This window comes from Primulina huaijiensis, chromosome 18, assembly GCF_012295235.1.
Source record: "Primulina huaijiensis isolate GDHJ02 chromosome 18, ASM1229523v2, whole genome shotgun sequence".
Taxonomy (NCBI): Eukaryota; Viridiplantae; Streptophyta; class Magnoliopsida; order Lamiales; family Gesneriaceae; genus Primulina; species Primulina huaijiensis.
The window spans coordinates 20,024,345-20,038,997 of NC_133323.1; the positions used below are offsets into that span (position 1 = coordinate 20,024,345).

At 40.6% G+C, this 14,653-nt stretch overlaps 1 protein-coding gene across 1 annotated transcript in view; it reads right to left on the reverse strand.

The window, feature by feature from the left end:
* The window catches only part of LOC140964824 (dolichol-phosphate mannose synthase subunit 3-like), a 51,587-nt gene that overhangs the window by 8,453 nt on the left and 28,481 nt on the right, over nt 1-14,653 (reverse strand). The gene's annotated exons all lie outside the window — the stretch shown is intronic.

Genomic DNA, 14,653 nt, shown 5'->3' on the forward strand with positions numbered 1-14,653 from the left:
TTAATGTTATGTCTTTTCACAAAGTTAATGAAAAAATTAATTTAATAAAACTGTTTGCACAATATTTGATTTGCGGGCGTGCCAGGTGCGAAGTTGCACCAATTTGTGTGAAAAACAGTAAAAATCTAACTTCTAACTATCAAACGAAAGCGAATCCTAAATTCGATCTTCGGTTCTAATCTCTTAAACTAATATAACGCCAAAAAAGAAGAAAACTACTGGAATTTGAGGAATAAACCCCTGACATTGTTTATATTTTCAATAAACCGTAGGAATTTACAAGACATAAAAATAAAACATATAAAGTTGTTGAAATATAAAAGGACAAGACCTAGAATGCTAGAAATATACTGGAACGCTTAAGAAAACAAGTGCTTGAATATTGAAAATTTTGCAGAGAGTATTTTCAGATTTTGTCTCTGTAGAGAGTTGAGTTGTCTTGTTTCTGCTTGCCGATCTCCTTTTTCCTCCCAACAACTGTGCGGTTCTTCTCCACTCCCCCATGATTCACGTTCCCCGTTTTTCACGCCACTATCTCCACATCTCCTCCCATGATCTTCTATCTTTTCAGCACTACGTGATCAATTTTTGAAAATTAATCCGTTGTACCTGATGGGCTTCTAATTAAATTGGACTTCTAATTAAATAATTAAATTGGGCTCCTAATTTAATTATTTTGGCCCAAACAATTGCCCCCCGCAAGCATTGGCCTTTGGGCCAAAATGCTTGTATATTATTCTTTTACTATATTTCTTATCAGTATGGCCCATAAGCAGAAAAGGCCCAAGACAAATTCCCGTCTTTAGTGAAGCCAAATTCAAAATTTCAAAAGCCCGCTTTATTCTTCTTTCTCACATAATAGCCTCCAAAATCTTGTCGGAAATTTCATTTTTCTGAATCCATACTGTAATCTTCAAATTCCATTTAATGTGAAAGCCAAATCTCAAAGTTTCCAAGTTACTTCATCACCCAACTCACAAGAACTCCACATCGTCGTCTGTGCTCTTTTCTCTCTGACAAAATCATATTGTTGTATCATAAGCTCCCCAACAAACATTTTTCCTCTTCCAGATACAACAATGGTCATGGGTACTGAAATTTTTGCACTTCCAATTATACTTGTTAGCATCCTTCTCGACAGCTTCATTATTCACCCTTGGGGAGGACTTCCTGGAAGCCTGAGCAGCAGAATTAGCAGAGAAGAGTGCCTCGTCCTTCTTTCCAGCCAGTGCCTTTGCCAAAGCATCAACTTCAACAATTTTTTGCGCAACAAATGTGAGCCATGATTTAATTTCTTGTTCCAGCTTAGGCTCATTCACAAGATCCACAGCAGTGTGGAGAAGGGAGGAGAAGGTGGACACAACAAGCTTATCCTTTCTCCCTGCCTTCAAGAAACTGCAGGGTTATGAGAGAAGCATCCAAATCATTAGCCCAAATGTTCCTGCCATCAACCACTCCAGCAAAAAAGATTTTTCCAGAAGGGAATTCTCTCTTGATTAAATCAAGGTTCTTGCTACCACAGACCAAATTAAAACCAAACCCAGCAACTTTGGCAAGAGAGGTGAGGGTTTTGAATGTCGCCACAGGGACATCAGCGAAGTAAATCTCAATAAGAACATTAAGCCCAGATAATCTTGATTCTATTTCAGCATATGCCTTGGTGAATGCTTCCAATTGGTGAGAGTCAAGATCCAATACAAGCGTAGGTTCCTCAAACTCGTGTCTTCCTCTTCTCTCCGTCTCCCTCGCCTCAATTCAACAGCTCTTCGTCTCCATTTCCCCAAAAAAATGGCATCTCACATAGTTGGATATCCACGTATTTGTCACCCCAACTTCGACTTTATTTATTTTATAGGATCTGACATCTCGGAGGGCTCGACTCAGGCTCATAGGCGAACCTGAGAACCAGATAGATTTGAGCTTCTCTGATAATATCTCCTCTACGGCTTCCAATCCTGAAAGGTGCGCACCGTCTATGGAGGCGCTCGCTCACGCACAGATGGCCGTTCGAAACTTCCTTGGCCTTGGCTTGCATCAGCTTGGGGAGTTACAACGATTAGCCATGCTGTCATCTGTCTCCATTCTCAAGACTTCCCCAGAGTTTGATACCTCAGGGTTCGATACACTTGATGATCTTCCTACTATATTCTCTCGGTCAGATGCTGCCTTTGCCACCAGTGCAGACATGATATCTCGCCGCTCATCTTTTTAGACTAAGCGCGAAAAGAAGGAAGATCTAGACAGGCATGATAAGGTCCTCCGTGAGCAGATAGCCGCAATAACAGCTAGTTATGATGAGGAAGAAGCTGAGGTCAAGCGACTAGAAGAGGAGATTCACATGCGTCGAGCTAGGATGGTTACTTTGTTGGATGATGCAGAAACTTTGGAGACCACCCTATTGGAAACCAGGGAAAACTCGCATACCGTCGGCCAACAACTTCTTGGCCTTAAGGACGATTACCATATCTGGACCAGCAGATTCCAAGAGGCCGAGAACACCCAATCCGAGTGCCTGGCCAAGTGGGAACAGCTTCGTGCTTTATTCCCTTGATCTTGTTTTGTTTAGTGAATTGGCATGCATTAGTTTGAGACAGCCGCTTGCATTTTGTTTGATGGGCACATTTGTAGGAACTTTACTGTCGTTTTCCCTATTTTCGATCTGATTCTCAGTCTTACTGCATCCACTTTTATTGGTTTTTCCTTGTACACATCGATATGTCTATTTCTAACAGGTGGTCATGGGTTGAAGATTGGCCATGACTTGGCCTCAGTTCTTCGGTATACTCGATATTCATCCCTTGATGTTTTTGGAGTTTCCTGAACCGGAGGTACCTTTTAACTCTTATGTGCTTTTATGTGCTTCTATATGCTCTTACATGCTGCATCCACTCAAGACAAATCCCTCGTCCCTAGCATTATGCATTGCACTTCAGTCGGATCCCTCTCCCGCATACACGTATATGCATTTGCACTTCAGTCGGATCCCTTTCCCGCATACACGTATATGCATTTGCACTTCAGTCGGACCCCTTTCCCGCATACACGTTTACTTGTTCTTGCGTGCGGTGATTTCGCTTTATATTTTGTTGACTGGTAGTTCGGTGTTGTGGTTGTTGAGTGATGGATGTGGAACGAAGGTGGATTTGTACGGGGTGTGGTGTATTGGATGTTGGGAAGAAGTTTCTATTCGTTCTTAATCCATTTAACTCAACTCATTTCAATAGCTTCAATCACAACCATATGTTGGCTTAAAACTCCCCACTCGAGATCATTTCCTCTCTTCATTCTCTACCGAAACATAATGGATCCAATATGACAAAAGTGGCCTACTGGCCAACTTTAATTAATCTTTCTCGTTTTTTACATCATAGCCATCAAACATTTACATTAGTGGCCCGACGGCTTACTTAAAACAAAATTTTACAACATGAAGCTAAAAATCGTACAAAAATGGCTGGATAGCCTATTTCTATACCAAATTCCACTTCTGGTTCCTCTCGGGGTTCGTATAACACCCTCGTTTTCTTCTGCTCTTCTTTTGTTATTCGTTGTTCCGCTCGGTGAGCTCAACTCCCTGCTCGGGGTATTTCTTTCTTGCCATATTCCAAGTGGCCGGAAGGCCTACTTCATGGTTGTCACTGCACATGCAAACAACCAATTTATATAATGGCGATACGGTATAATAAGTGGCCATAAGGCCGACTCCCTGCTGAAACAAAGGGCCTTCAAAATAATGAAAGTGGCTTACTGTCCCACTTTCTCCGATCAATCTTATTGTTTAAACATAAACAACATATATTTATTTTAGTGGCCCTAAGGCCTACATCACATGACATCTTGAAATAAAGAACTAAACCCACACAAAAGTGGCCCTAAGGGCCAACTCCTCGCTGGATATCAGCCTTTCTGTTCACCTCACTCGCTCGCTTTTTCTACTTCTTCCCTCATACTTGGAAAATACAGCTTGAGATACTTGCCGTTTATGCATCTCTTGTGTGGATGACCATCTAAACTTGACAGCCAATATGCATTTCCGTCTAACACCTTATGTACCTTGAATGGTCCCTCCCAGTTGGGAGACCATTTGGCCAGCTCCCTATCCTTTGTTCCTAATGGCAGTATGGCCTTCCACACTATTTCTCCTTCATGGAAGCTTTTCTTGTTAACTCTTTTATTGTAGATTCTCGCAACCTTCTGTTTCTGCAACAACAGAGCATTGTATGCTTGGATTCTCAGCTCGTCTAGTTCTTCTAACTCCATGATCATTGCTTCATTATAATGTTCAAGGGAAAGTTCATTTTGTTTTGCCACTCGCATTGATGGCACCATAATCTCCAATGGTAGCACTGCATCATGGCCAAAGGTAAGGGAAAAAGGGCTTACTCCAGTGGCTGTCCTCTTGGATGTTCTGTACGCCCACAAAGTTTCTGATAATAGCCTTGGCCAATCCCTGGGATTCTCCTCCATCATCTTTTGTAGAATCTTTATCAACACTTTGTTTGACGCTTCGGCTTGCCCGTTGGACTGTGGGTAATGAGGGGACGAGTTTAGTAATTTGATTCCATAGTCTTCTGCAAATTCCCTCATATCTGAGCCCGTGAACATAGTTCCCTGATCCGTGGTCAATGACTCTGGAATTCCAAATCTGTGAATAATATTCTCTTTCACAAAGTTAATGACATCCCCTTGCTCCGCTTTCTTCAAAGGCACCGCTTCTACCCATTTGGTGAAAAAATCTGTAGCCACAAGGATGAATGAGTGGCATTTAGATGATGCGGGGTGGATTTTCCCTATTAAGTCCATGGCCCAGCCCCTGAACGGCCATGGTTTGACAACGCTGTGGAGCTCATCCGCCGGAATTCTTTGGATGTTCCCGTGTTTCTGACATGGTTGGCATCCCTTAGCGTATTTGATGCAATCTTTCAGGATGGATGGCCAATAGTAGCCATACCTCCTTATCAACCATCTCATCTTTACTCCAGATTGATGTGCTCCACATACTCCCTCATGCACTTGCGTCATGATCTCCAAAGCCTCTGGAAAACCTATGCATCTGAGGAGCAAACCATCCAAACTTTTCCTGTACAAATCTCCCTCCACTAAGACGTAATTCAGAGCTCTCATTTTTAATCCATGTGGAATATCTCTCCCGGTTGATTCTAACACCTGTTTTATGTCATCCCTCCAGTCACTAGCTAAGTTTGTATCCAAATTGAGCGTGTCTACCTGAATTCCCCTTTGCTGGATTGAAGGGTGGTTTTTCTTCTGGATCAACACTAGTCTGTGTGTAAGTTCTGGAGATATCTTCAATCCCGAAGCAACCTGTGCCAATTCGTCAGCCTCCCAATTTTCTTGTCTTGGGACGTGTATTAATGACACTTCCTCGAAATCATCTAGAAGTTGGGATGCCGCGGTATAGTATGGAGCCAAGGACAAACTTGTGCATTTGAACTCCCCTGACAGCTGTTTGAGTACCAGCTGAGAATCCCCTGATATTAACAATTCCCTCGCCCCTAAATCTTTCAGAATTTCTAATCCAATGACCAGTGCTTCGTATTCCGCCTGATTGTTGGTGCATGGAAAACCCAAATTAAAGGATAGAGCGGTTTTCACACCTCTTGGGGAGGTGATCACAATACCAGCTCCGGCTGTTGTTTCTGTACTTGATCCATCGAACTTCAACTCCCATGGTCGAACTTCTATTCCACAAACCGGAAAACCAACCTGCTCTCCAATAGACTCATCAAGTGAAGGATGATCAGCTAAAAAATCGGCTATAGCTTGGCCTTTTACTGATTTTTGGGGGTAGTAAATCAATGTAAACTCGGCCAATGCTAAAGACCATTTGCCAATACGCCCAGAGAGGATGGGTCTATTAAGCATATATTTAATCAAATCGGTTTTAGTCACCACAAACACTCTTGATTGAATCAAATAATGCCTTAACTTAGTACATGCGTAATACAATGTTAAGCATAGTTTTTCAATCACAGAGTATTTTACCTCTACTGGAGTAAGGAATCTACTCAAATAATAGATGGCTTGCTCATTTCCTTCGTGATTGTTTTGAACTAGTAAACATCCAATTGACTCATGGGCAGCAGAGATATATAATTTAAGGGGCATTCCATACCTGGGAGGCATAAGAACAGGTGGATTGGATAAATATCCTTTTACCACGTCAAATGCTTTCTGATGAGAATCTTCTCATTTGAACTCCCTGCTGTCTTTGAGCTTCAACAGCTGTGAAAACTCCTTCGTCTTCCCTGCAAGGTTAAAGATAAAACGCCTCAAGTAATTTACTTGCCCAAGGAAGCGTTGCAACTCTTTCTTGTTTCTAGGCGGATTTGCTTCCATAATAGCTTTGGCTTTGTTTTTATCCACTTCAACTCCCCTCTAATGTACCAGAAATCCCAAAAAGTTTCCTGCTTTCACACCAAAGGCACATTTCAATGGATTTAACTTTAACTCATGTTGTCTCATTCTTTGGAAACTCCTCCTCAAGTGTTCAACGTGATCAGCAGCTTGTTTGGATTTCACAACAATATCGTCGATATATACTTCAATATGATGCCCTATCATATCATGAAAGATCGAGTTCATAGCCCTTTGGTATGTGGCCCTTGCGTTTTTCAGCCCGAATGGCATGACAAGCCATTCAAACGTACCAACAGCTCCTGGACATCTGAATGCAGTTTTGTGAGTGTCACTTTCTGCTATTTTAATCTCGTTGTAGCCCGAGAACCCATCCATGAAAGACAACAGCTCATGCCTAGCCACCGAATCAATTAACATATCAGGTATCGGCATTACGTACACATCTGTGGGAGTTGCACAGTTCAAGTCTCGGAAGTCAATACATATTCTGATCTTGCCATTCTTTTTCATGACTGGCACAATGTTCGAAAGCCATCCGGTATATCTGATTGGCTTTATAAACTTGGCCCTCAACAGTTTCTCGACTTCCTCTATTACTTTCAACTCGACTTCTTTCGACATGCGACGAGATGGCTGTTGAAATGGTTTGAATCCATCTTTGAGTGGAAGTCGGTGTTCGACCAATTTTCGGTCCAACCCTGGCATGTCATCATAACTCAATGCAAAACAATCTCTGTATTCTTTCAGCAAACTGATCAGATCTTGCTTCAACTGCTTTTCCAGTAGCTTACTCACATATACTACTTTTGGATTCTCCAGCTCCCCCAAGTTAATCTCTTCCAATGGATCTTGCACTTCGTGTTGGCCATCTTCCATTTGAGATGGCGCCATCAACAATTCATCAACTTGGAGCTCATCCTCTTCGTATTCTTCTTCTTGAACAACCTCAGTTCCATAGGTGTCTCATGCTTCATCTTCTTCCGATTTGTCCAATACTTGCTGCACATGCGCCTTCCATATAGAGGTTGCAGCTACCTTTTTCCCCTTTTGGTTCATTTCAATCATCAACCTCCTCAATTAGCGGTTGAATCATCGGCCTAGGCGGCACGATAACAATAGGCTTGAGGATTCTCTCCAACACCGAGCTTGGAGTTGGTGTTTGCATGTACAGTGGGCTTTCTTTCTTGCTATTGTTACGAATTTTGATAGGCACAAAATCCCCGTTGTAATATCTGGCCTCCACTGCATTTGCACTTGTTTGAAACGGCTGTCCATCCGCTTCTACAACCTCCACATCATCCGCTTTCCAAAATAACAACAGTTGGTGCATTGAGGATGGGATGCACTGGTTTGCATGGATCCAATCTCTGCCTAACAACGCTTGGAAGTTGGCGGAGGAGTTTACCACGAAAAATGCACATAAAGACGACATGCTCCCTACAGTAACATCAGCGGGGAATACTCCAATGGTCTTGGTGGTTTCCCCGGTAAACGCAGCAACAGAAACCTCAGTAGGAATCAAATCTTCTTCAGTTTTGCCCAAATTTCTTAACATTCTTACTGGAAGAACATTCACGGCTGAGCCATTGTCAATCAAAACCCTAGACACTGGTTTCCCATTGACATGGGCCTTGATGTACAACGGCCTTATGTGCTTGGTCATGGCCAGTGTAGGCTTTTCAAGTATCACCTGTTTAGGCTTATTTGGGTGATCTTCCTTTATAATCACTCTTGAACTCCCTTCAGGGAGTTTATTTGCATGCTCTTCCTTTGGCATTGACTCTTGGGACGTCAACTCTCCATTCTCTTCTTCTATCATTTTAAACCTCTCTGGTAGTATCACCACTCCTGTGGCACAATCCACAGTGATGTGAAACTCTCCAACGCAAAAGTTAATTGTTTTTCTTTTTTGATCATCCTCTTCGCTTAACAAATCATCATCATCTTCTACAAACTTATCCTCAGTCGCCGATCTTCCAAACTTGGATTTACTCCCCACTGGATTCATGGAGACTGGAACATCAATTGTGGGTTCATTTCTCAACTTAGCGGACTCCTCTCTTCTTGCAATAGCTCTTTCCCTCAATAGCCGTCTCTTTTGAGTCCTAGTCGGTGGCCTAGGGAACTTTTTGTGTTGGGCCACTCTCCAAGACTCACTGAACTCCCCTCTAGCTGGAAGGACGTATCTGGGCCTTGCTGTCCTACTCTCAATCATTTTTCCTTTTGAGATTTCATATGCACGCCGCTCTCTGCCTTGATCAGCTGATATTTTCCTGGTTTCCACCCTTCGTGACTCAACTTCATATGCATTTCTCATGTCCGAATACCTTTGGTGCTGATTGCGAGATGACTCCCCTCTAAACCATTGACTCTCCACCACTGGTCTTTCGAGGAAATGTTGGTTCCTCGGCCTAGAGGCCGCGGATTCGCCAACATTTCTGGTTACACGCTGCTGAACTGTTCTTAGTCGATCGGTATTATACCCTCCAGTGGCTTCATACAATTGACCCTTAGGGATCCAGCATTTTTTGATTATTCGGTCTTTCACTGCAAAGGATCGGCTTCTTTTTTCATTGAGAAGATCTCTCAAATCTGTCACATTCACATTGACTAAAGCTACTGGGGGAAAAGGATCATCATCCACCGCCATAGACTCCTGTTTGTTAGGGAATTTCACGACTCCCTTGTTAATCCTGTCTTGCAAAATGTTCTTGAACGCCCAACAAGACTTAGTAGCGTGATTGTAGGAGTTGTGGTACTTACAATACTCTCGTCCCTTCAGCTCTTCGGCGGGTGGCATCCTGTGATCAGGTGGGAATGTGATGAATTTTTCTTTTACCAAGAAATCAAAAACTTCCTCGTTCTTTGGCACATCAAATGTATACTGCATGTCTTTGGGGAGTTGGGAGCTATTCTTCTTTTCAAGTTCAGCTGGCTTCTTTTTTAGCTGGGGAACTGTGCAAGAACCAGCTGATCGANTCCAGTGGCTTCATACAATTGACCCTTAGGGATCCAGCATTTTTTGATTATTCGGTCTTTCACTGCAAAGGATCGGCTTCTTTTTTCATTGAGAAGATCTCTCAAATCTGTCACATTCACATTGACTAAAGCTACTGGGGGAAAAGGATCATCATCCACCGCCATAGACTCCTGTTTGTTAGGGAATTTCACGACTCCCTTGTTAATCCTGTCTTGCAAAATGTTCTTGAACGCCCAACAAGACTTAGTAGCGTGATTGTAGGAGTTGTGGTACTTACAATACTCTCGTCCCTTCAGCTCTTCGGCGGGTGGCATCCTGTGATCAGGTGGGAATGTGATGAATTTTTCTTTTACCAAGAAATCAAAAACTTCCTCGGTCTTTGACACATCAAATGTATACTGCATGTCTTTGGGGAGTTGGGAGCTATTCTTCTTTTCAAGTTCAGCTGGCTTCTTTTTTAGCTGGGGAACTGTGCAAGAACCAGCTGATCGAATTTCTGCCAATGCCACATCTTCCACCTCCTGATAATAAGACCCCATAACAGTTTTCTTCTTGTATGACTCTTCCCGCAATAGTTCTTCGTATTCAGCCACTTTGGCAGCTAGCTCAAAGAAATCCCTGAACTCCATACCCTGGAATTTCTTCCTTAATTCAAAATCCAGCCCTTTTTGTGCCATCTTCACGAACTCGGTCTCTGGTAGGAACACCTTACACCTGTTTTTCATCTTTTTGAACCTGTCGATAAAAGACTCCACAGATTCTCCTTTCTTTTGGGTTATTCTGGACAAATCGGCAATACACACTTCTGGCTCTGTTCTATAGAATTGGATGTGAAATTGTCTTTCCATCTCTTGCCAACTCATCACTGAATTTCTGGAGAGTGAGGCATACCATGCAAATGCAGTTCCTGTGAGGGAATTCGGGAATAGCCGCAACTTTAGATTGTTGAAGTTCTCCAAGTTGGCTAATTCCCCGCACTGGATGGTGAATCTGGCTATATGTTCCATGCTCGATTGGCCGTCCTCTCCACAGAATAGGCTGAAATCATGAACTCTATAACCCCTTGGATATGGGTTATTCACTTCTATATAGTCTGGATATGGTTTGTGAAACTCCGGGCGGCCTATCTGTCTCAAAGCCGGCCCATACAACTCTTGAACAGCCTCTCTCACCATTTCTGGATCAACCATGTGAATGTTCCGAGCCGGGAGTGGGTGATGATAATGATTTGCCCCCCGAGCTTGAAACCCTGCCCCCAAACCAACATTACCTCCTGGGAAACCCTCATCTACTCCTGGATAATCCATGTGTGATATGTCATCATAAGCTCCCGGTTGGTACAGTGGATTTGTCACGCTGTAGACTTGAGCCATCGGTTGTTTTGAACTCCCCACTCCATGAGCACGTGGATATGACTGAGCCCTTCCTCCTCAGGTTTCTTCTCTCTTGTGAAGTGGTGTATACCTTCTTTCTGGCTGATTTGGGAGAATAAACTCTGAGCGGCGAGGATCGCCAGCCCTCGAGTTTCCTACTCCCTGATCAAAATCATGGACTTGGTTGCTTCCTTGGTTCCCTTCTTTTTCACTTACATGCTGCTCTTTGTTGGTTGACTGGTTCGGTTTACCCAACACTGTCTTCAAGCAATCAGACACAGCCTTGGACAGTGCTTGTGATATCTCTTCAATTTTCAACGCAGTCAATTCTTCAACCAAACGGTTTGAAATATGAGTAGACATCTCTGGAACATCACTTGGATGCAAATCCAACTCCCTAGTCGTCTCTTCAGCAGCCTGCTGTTCTGTCAGTGGAGCGTGAACATCTTCCTGGCTTGGTTGAGACTCCCATCCCCTTGGTTGACGTTTTCTTTTCTTCTTGGCGGCATAGTGTGTCCCACCGGGCGTGCCATAAATATGTTTGCACAATATTTGATTTGCGGGCGTGCCAGGTGCGAAGTTGCACCAATTTGTGTGATAAACAGTAAAAATCTAACTTCTAACTATCAAACGAAAGCGAATCCTAAATTCGATCGTCGGTTCTAATCTCCTAAACTAATATAACGCCAAAAAAGAAGAAAACTACTGGAATTTGAGGAATAAACACCTGACATTGTTTATATTTTCAATAAACCGTAGGAATTTACAAGACATAAAAATAAAACATATAAAGTTGTTGAAATATAAAAGGACAAGACCTAGAATGCTAGAAATATACTGGAACGCTTAAGAAAACAAGTGCTTGAATATTGAAAATTTTGCAGAGAGTATTTTCAGATTTTGTCTGTGTAGAGAGTTGAGTTGTCTTGTGTCTGCTTGCCGATCTCCTTTTTCATCCCAACAACTGTGCGGTTCTTCTCCACTCCCCCATGATTCATGTTCCCCGTTTTTCACGCCATTATCTCCACATCTCCTCCCATGATCTTCTATCTTTTTCTGCACTACGTGATCAATTTTTGAAAATTAATCTGTTGTACCTGATGGGCTTCTAATTAAATTGGACTTCTAAATAAAATAATTAAATTGGGCTCCCTTAGGAGGAAGGGCTCAGCCATATCCACGTGCTCATGGAGTGGGGAGTTCAAAACAACCGATGGCTCAAGTCTACAGCGTGACAAATCCACTGTGCCAACCGGGAGCTTATGATGACATATCACACATGGATTATCCAGGAGTATATGGGGGTTTCCCAGGAGGTAATGTTGGTTTGAGTGCAGGGTTTCAAGCTCGGGGGGCAAATCATTACCATCACCCACTCCCGGCTCGGAACATTCACATGGTGGATCCAGAAATGGTGAGAGAGGCTGTTTGTCTTGTGTTTGCTTGCCGATCTCCTTTTTCCTCCCAACAACTGTGCGGTTCTTCTCCACTCCCCCATGATTCACGTTCCCCGTTTTTCACGCCACTATCTCCACATCTCCTCCCATGATCTTCTATCTCTTCAGCACTACGTGATCAATTTTTGAAAATTAATCCGTTGTACCTGATGGGCTTCTACCTAAATTGGACTTCTAATTAAATAATTAAATTGGGCTCCTAATTTAATTATTTTGGCCCAAACAAAAACTAAAATAGATGTTGAACATGATGCATTTAGAAAATATCAAAAAGTATATGTTGTTAGACCTCCTCAAGATCTCATACTTCAATCCAATCAATTTTCTTTGCAGTGTAAAAAATTAACAAAATGTGCTTATCATTTTCATTGTCAAATAAAAAAGAAAGAGAGTAAAATAAACTTTCTGACGTATGGCTCTTAAGTTTCCGAAACATTATTAAAATCAAACGTCCAAAGTCATATGCAGTCAGACCGATTGTGATTTCGAGCCAAACCAATTATTTGTGTCCTAATAGGCTTTAAATTTTTTAGATTTAATGTTAGATATTGATATTTATAGATAAAGTTATATAGCAAAAACTTGTGTAAGACGGTCTCACGGGTCGTATTTGTGAGACGGATATCTTATTTGGGTCATCCATGAAAAAGTATTACTTTTTATACTAAGAGTATTACTTTTTATTGTGAATATGGGTAGGGTTGACCCGTCTCACAGATCAAGATCCGTGAGACGGTCTAACATGAGACCCACTCTAGTTATATTATATTCGTGAAACACAAATAAAATAGCATTTAATTAAAATATACCATGTGCGGCCGGACATTCAACCGCAATTCATTTCGTTGATTTTTTGCAATAGCATTTACTTGTATAACCTGAATATCTTTTGTTTTGACGGCATTGAATTGCATCAAAAGGTTCAATTGTTGACCTATCTCCAAAATAAAATACATAAGTTATATGAATATTTGAATATAAATTTTGTTTTTACAATACAAAAAAAAAAACACAATATCTTACAATCATTTTATTCCTCACCCATTCGCAAAAAGCAAGTCTTTTGTACACACAAGACCAATTTTGTAACTTTCCATCTTTTTCTAACTCCGAACTGTTGCACCACGAGCTTCGGCCAAGTTATATATCATCGAGTTGATCCTGTAAGAAATATGACACATGTTAAAAGAAATATCGTGTAGGAATTGGCGACGGCTATTGCCTACATATTTTGACGAAACTTGTGTACGCAACCTCAACTTTAGAAAATTGAAATGCGTACACGTTTCTTCTTTTGACATTCAGACTCCCTATTTTTCTCGTTGATGGTATGAGATGCCTATAAATAGAGACGATTGAGGTCCCTAAGCACACACACCTCATAAGAAAAATACACCATCTAAAGAGAGCGTGCAGTGCTTAGAAGGCTTCAACCGAAAGAAAATCAGAAAAACTTACAAATTTCTCGATGGCCGGAGGTAATTCTCGATTAAAGCTTCCGCATATTATATCATGTTTATAAATACGTAGAAACATGATTTTAAGAAAAATATCTAACATTTGGTATCATAGCAGTTATACCTCTGCCTTGAAAATTTTTTTTCATATCATGAAATTTTGGGAAAAGAATTTTAAATTTTATGTAAGAAACTTGAAATTTAAAGTTTGGAGATCATAATATTAAGAAACTTACCTGAGAATTTTGTTCTCGGTTCCACCTTTAAAATCTTCCTTGAAGTCTTGAAAATTGGAGAATTTCTAAAAAAATCTTGAAAATTGAAGATAACTCTGCAAACTGACTTCAATAATGAATTATGAATTCAAATAACGTGCATATGTGTGGAGAAGAATAAGCTTGCTGGAGTCTATTATCACAGACAATGAGACCCACACATGCTCAATTTTTCCTTTCATGTGTCGATGTCTCAAGTATCATCATCATTATTATTATTATTTTTAAATAATAATAATGTGAGACCCACGATAATAATTTAGTTTTTTATTATTAGTATTGTTTTTAAAATAAAAATAATAATAATAAATAAATAAATAATGATTAATGTGTTATTAAGTTATATGTATAATTCGTTATATACATATAATATTTGGTTAAATAATTGAACACATTAAAATAATTTCAAGTTTGACGTAATTTTTAATACATGTTTAAAAATTATTTTTGCATGTTAGATAAATTGTCAAATATTATGGATAAGTGTTTGATGTGTACATGTAAATTTAATATTATACTTGCATTTATTTTTGAATTCTTTTTTAATACAAATTGTATTGAAAATTATTTTGGTAAATCAATATTCACATTATGTTCATATTAAATTATATTAAGTTGTTTATAATTTGAAATGAACATATCAAGTAAGATGTGAATATAATATTACAAAATAAAATATTTTAGATATTCACAAATGAACAATAATCCTCACTTTATCACTACTCTGATTGAA